Source organism: Arvicanthis niloticus, chromosome 6 (genome assembly GCF_011762505.2).
Source record: "Arvicanthis niloticus isolate mArvNil1 chromosome 6, mArvNil1.pat.X, whole genome shotgun sequence".
NCBI classification, from domain to species: domain Eukaryota; kingdom Metazoa; phylum Chordata; class Mammalia; order Rodentia; family Muridae; genus Arvicanthis; species Arvicanthis niloticus.
Genome location: NC_047663.1, coordinates 2,901,565 through 2,907,564, shown reverse-complemented (window position 1 = coordinate 2,907,564; position 6,000 = coordinate 2,901,565).

Here is a 6,000-nt window from a genome sequence, read left to right as displayed (position 1 = left end):
ACTTCAAGCAAGATGGAGTAATCTGGGAAGAAGAAACCTTAACTGAGGGATGTGCTCCATCAGATCACTTGTAAACAAGTCTGTGGGGATAATTTTATCGATTATTGATTAATGTGCAAGGGTCCAGCCCATTATGGGAGGTTCTGCCCCTGGGCAGGTGATTCTAGGTGGTACAAGAAAGAAAATAAAACAAACCCTAACAAACAAACAAAAACACAATACAACACACACACAAACAAAAAACAAACAAAAAAGAAACTGAAACCCAGTGTCGTAGTGTGGTGACACACACCTTTACTCCCAGCCCTCGGTAGCCAAGACAGGCAGATCTCTTTGAGTTTGAGGCCAGCCTGGTCTACAGAGTGGGTTCCAGGACAGCCGGGGCTACACAGAGAAACCCTGTCTCAGACAAATAAACCAGAAAGAAGAAAAGAAAAAAAAAAAAAAAAAAAAAAAAAAAAAAAAAAAAAAAAAAGGAAACGGAGCAAGCCAGTAAGCAGTGCTCTTCCATGGTCTCTGCTCAGTTCCTGCCTTAACTCCCCTCAGACTGTGCCAGAGAAGTGTAAACCGAGCTGATTTGGTCAGTGATTTATCACAGAAATTGAAAGCAAACTGGAACACGTGGTAACACCGGTGTACTGACTGGTTTTGTGTGTCAACTTGACACAAGCTGGAGTTATCACAGAGAAAGGAGCCTCCCTTGAGGAAATGCCTCCATGAGATCCAGCTGTAAGGCATTTTCTCAATTAGTGATCAAGGGGGGAGGGAGGGCCCATTGTGGGTGGTGCCATCCCTGGGCTGGTAGTCCTGGGTTCTATAAGAAAGCAAGCTGAGCAAGCCAGCGGAAGCAAGCCAGTAAGTAGCATCCCTCCATGGCCTCTGCATCACCTCCTGCTTCCTGACCTGCTTGAGTTCCAGTCCTGACTTCCTTTAGTGATGAACAGCAATGTGGAAGTGTAAGCTGAATAAACCCTTTCCTCCCCAACTTGCTTCTTGGTCATGACCCTGACTAAAAACAACCTGCAATGTACTCTTCCTGCCTTTTCACCTCAATGGGCTATGATTTTTTTCCTATCAAATGTGTGATGCACCTTGTCCCATGGATCCTGTGTACTCAAAACGAGATAATTACTAACCACTGGAGTTTCCTCCCACTGTGGTCCAGTGCTCACATCCGACTTGCACTCTTGTGGCCCTTTCCAGGGCTCTATTTGTGAGGATTGTGGTCAGATTGAGGAAACTTCACAGTCAGGCAAGTTCAGTATTCTCCAGGTGGGAGGACCCATAGCCACATCAGACAGGAAAGGAAGCGAAGGTCCTGTCTCTGTGCTCTCAGGAACACAGTTTGCCCTGGGGCACCTAATAGGGATGATAGCTTGGAAGGAGCTCCTGGTTTGGGACTCTTATTTTTGTAAAATTTATGGGTAAATGCATATGTGTCTGCATGTAAGTATGTGCACATGAGTGCTAGTGTCATCAGGGGCCAGAGGCATCACATTCCCTGGAGATGGAGTTACAGGTGGTTGTAAGCCGTTTTGTGGGTGCTGGGAACCAAGCTTAGCATCAAGTGCTGTTCTTATCACCTGAGCTGTCTCTCCAACCCTAGAGCTCTTTTTATTTAATTTAATTTAATTTTAAAGAATTATTTATTTTATGTGAGCACACTGTTTCTCTCTTCAAACACACCAGAAGAGGGCATCAGATACCATTACAGATGGTTGTGAGCCACCATGTGGTGGCTGGGAATTGAACTCAGGACCTCTGGAAGAGCAGTCAGTGCTCTTAACTGCTGAGCCATCTCTCCAGTTCTTTATTTTTAATTTCCTATGTGTGTATGTGTGTGAGGGTGCTCGTGTCATGGTACCGTGTGGAGGTCAGAGTTACTCGTGTGGAAGTCTCCTTCCAGCACGTGGCTTCTGGCGATCTGGGCAGCCTTTGTGTTCCCCCTGCCCCCATCCATGTCTGAAAAGTGGAGCTCTTTGGTGCTTTCAGGTCTGGAGTGGTCTTGCTCCTCCTCAGAGTCTTACAAACTAGAGCTTGGTGACTCTGCTCAGTGGGCATCAGGTGACACTAGATTTTTTCTATTGCTCCTCTGCTGGGGCCCCTCGGGTCCTTAGATGCCTGGAGTCAGTGAAGCAAACAGCCCTGCCCAACTTCTGTATTCTTCCCTGAGGTCTAGACTGCAGTTCAGGCACTTAGAGGTTCTTCCGTGCCCCCACCCCACAGCCTTGGGAAACCTGCTTCCAGATGCCTCCGCCTCCAGACGGAGCCTGTACTCTCCCCCAGAATGTTTCCTTCCCAAATCACTTCCCACGTCTCTGCCGATAACCATCCAGTGTCTTCCCATACCATCGGGAAATGCAGGTGTTCTTCCCATCCCATCCATCCCATCCATCCCATCCAGCCACAGCCTGGGAGTCAAGACAAGCTGCTGATTGCACACCACACCGTGGGAACCGGGAGTCTCGGCTGGAGGAAGCTAGGAAGGATCTGTAAGAAGTAGACTTGGGAGACTTCAAAGAAGCCAGATCATCAGCATCAACAGTCCTGATTTTTATTGAGAATTAGGATAGAACTGAAGCTGTAGATGCCGGAGCAGCGATGACCCCATAAACAGTTTATAGTGCTTACATTCTGTGTACAGGTGAGATTCCCACAGATCTCAGAGTGGGCTTGCCTGGTGTCAGCATCTAGTGACATTTTTTAGCTACAGCATTATCTCCAGGACAGTTGCCAGTGGCCTGGCTTCTGTGAGGTCCATGTGCTCTGACCCGCCCCATTGCCCCTTAGACCCACCCCATTGTACCTTAGCCACACCCCATAGCCCCTTAGCCCCTCCCATTGTACCTTAGCCACACCCCATGGCCCCTTAGCCCCTCCCCATTGTACCTTAGCCACACCCCATGGCCCCTTAGCCCCACCCCATTGCCCCTTAGCCCCATCCCATTGTACTTTAGCCCCACCCCATTGTATCTTAGCCACACCCCATTGCCCTTAGCCACACCCCATTGCCCTTAGCCACACCTCATTGCTCCGTAGCCCCATCCCATTGTACCTTAACCACACCCCATGCCCCTTAGCCATATCTCATTGCCCCTTAGCCCCACCCCGTTGCCCCTTAGCCCCACCCATTGCCCCTCAGCCACACCCCATTGTCACTTAGTCACCCCTACTGCCCCTCAGCCACACCCCATTGCCCCTTAGTCACCCCTACTGCCCCTCAGCCACACCCCATTGCCTTTGACCCCACCCCATTGCCCTTAGCCACAGCCCTTTGCCTCATAGCCCCACCCCATTGCCCTTAGCCACAGCCCTTTGCATCTTAGCCACACCCATTGCCTCTTAGCCACACCCATTGTCCCTTAGCCACACCCATTGCTCTGCTTCTTGCTGCCCATAACTGTATGGTTTCCACTTCATGACAGTGGGACCCGATGCCTGGAGCCCTGCTACAGTGTGATAGTTTTTATTGTCAAATTGACATAATCAAGATGCACCTGGGAAAAGTGATTCTCAGTGGAGGGATTGTCCATAGTGGTTAGGCCAGTCCCCATGTCTGTGAGGACATTCCCTCATTGTTGATTGATATTGGAGGCCCCAGCCTACTATGGGCAATGCCTTCCCTAGGCAGGTGGCACTAGGTTGTATAAGAATGGTAACTGTGCCAGACTGCAGTGACGCATGGCTTTAATCCCAGCACTTGGGAGGCAGAGGCAGGCAAATCTCTGTGAGTTTGAGGTCAGCCTGGTCTACAGAGTGAGTTTTAGGGCAGCCAGGGCTGCACAGAGAAACCCTAAGACCCAAAGAAGAAAAAAGAAGAATAGAAAGGTATCTGAGCAAGTCAGGAGGAGCAAGGCTGTGAGCAAGCTCCTCATGGCCTTGGCTTCCGTTTCTGGCCTGTTTCAGATCCTGTGCTGACTTCCCTCAACGACAGACTCTCCCTGGAACATGAAACAAACCATCTTCAGGTTGTTTTTGGTGTTTCTCACAGCAACAAAAAAGCAAACTAAGACACCCACGAATCAGGTGATGGCTCCTAGCTTCTCCCCTTGCCTCCCCTCGCTAGGTCAGACAATAAAGGTCTGTTCCAGCAATTCCCCTGTGCTCGTGCTCTGGGGAAGGTAGATCTAAGGACAGAAACCAAAAGGGGACATCCAGCAGGGTCTCACCCTATAGGGAAATCCAGGAAGGAGCTCTGAGTTTGGGCTCTTATTTCTTATAAGATTTATTTTGTTATTTTAAATTATGTGTAGGTGTGTGTGTCTGTGTGTGTGTGTGTGTGTGTGTCTGTGTGTGTGTGTGTGTTCCCTCTGTAGAGTCCAGGTGACACTTCAGTGCCTCAAGCCACTTACATATTCTCTGTCGGCAACCCCACTCTTTCTGAGATGGGACATGAACACCTATGTCCTGCAGACGAGACAGGACAGTTACAGTTTTGAACCAACAGCTTGCAGCCTCTCCTTTCCCTCTTGAATGATCAGCCTGGCTTCAAAGCCATGGAAGACAAAAAAAGCCAGAGAGGCCAGCTCTGTCTAGTCAAAGCAGGTCAGGCTTTAGCAGATTCCTCCAGCTGGAGCAGGGCCTGCAGGCCACCCTGCACCTGGCACCTACATTCCTCCAGGCTACAGCCTGAGAAACAACCTTTACTAGTTAGACCTCAGCTCATGACTAACCTGGGCCGCAACACTCAGTGAGTGGCTTGGCCTTGGGATTTATCTACACGGATTTAGAAGCTTGCTGGCTGCTGACAGCCAGGCTCGTTCCCATTCCTGTCTCTGCCAGTATTGAGTACAGTTCCTCCCAAGTGCTGAGACCACAATGGTAAGCCACCACACATGGTGTGATGGTTTGCGTATGCTCAGCCCAGGGAGTGGCACTATTAGGAGGTATGCCCTTGCTGGAGTAGGTGTATCACTGTGGGTGTGGGCTTAAGACCCTCACCCTAGCTGCCTGGAAGTAAGTCTCCCACTAGCAGCCTTCAGATGAAGATGTAGAACTCTCGGCTCCTCCTGCACCATGCCTGCCTGGATGCTACCATGCTCCTGCGTTGATACTGCCTTGAACCTCTGAACCTGTAAGCCAGGCCCAATTAAATGTTGTCTTTTATAAGATTTGCATTGTCTATGGTGTCTGTTCATAGCAGTAAAACCCTAACTGAGACATATGGCTTGATTTCTTCTCTTACAGAAACACCAGCCCTGTGGAATTTAGGGTACACCTCAATCCCATGCAACTTCATCTTCACTTGACCCTATTTTCATCCCCATTCACAGGTTATGAGTGGACATGAATGTGGGGCAGTCACTTGTCAACACATAGTGGAAGTCCCATGTCCTATAAGGAGGAGCTACCACAGACCTCATGCCTGGTCCATACTGGACACTCACACACACCCTATTTACACTGTCACGTGGTCGTTCTGGGCAGCAGGTGTGCCCTGATGTAGAGTAATGTCACTTTCCAAATGAAAATGTGGAGTACCAATTGGCAGGCCTGACTCCAGCTGTGTCTCGGTTTCCTTCTTGACCTTAAGACCTTTTCCTCCCAGTCCTCCACCTTGCCTAGTCTCTCCCAGGGCATCTTGCAAGCTACAGTCAGTTCCTCCCTTCCCCCCCCCCCCCCCCCCACCATCTTTTAAACAATCACATCTACACTCTGCGCCGGCACCTTTCCTCCCAGTCTGGACCCTTGAAAGCAAGAGCGCTAGCAAAGGCATCACGGGGCTTTCCTCAACAGTTGGGCTGGCCCGGGACTTACAACGCTCCCCCCCCCCCCCCCCACCGTGTGCCAAAGAAGCCAGTTCTTTTTCAAGGAGCATTTCTGTGGTGTTTTTCCCCTGCTTTCTGCATCTGTGCTGACATTCTGTGATTCTTAGAGAACTGATTCTGAAGAGCAAAACCAGGAGCCAAGAAATCTTCAAGCCAGAAAGACGCCTTGAGAACAAACAGCTACAGCCTCAGCCTACAGAGTTCACAGCGTGGGTGGGCGGGCCCTGCTGGC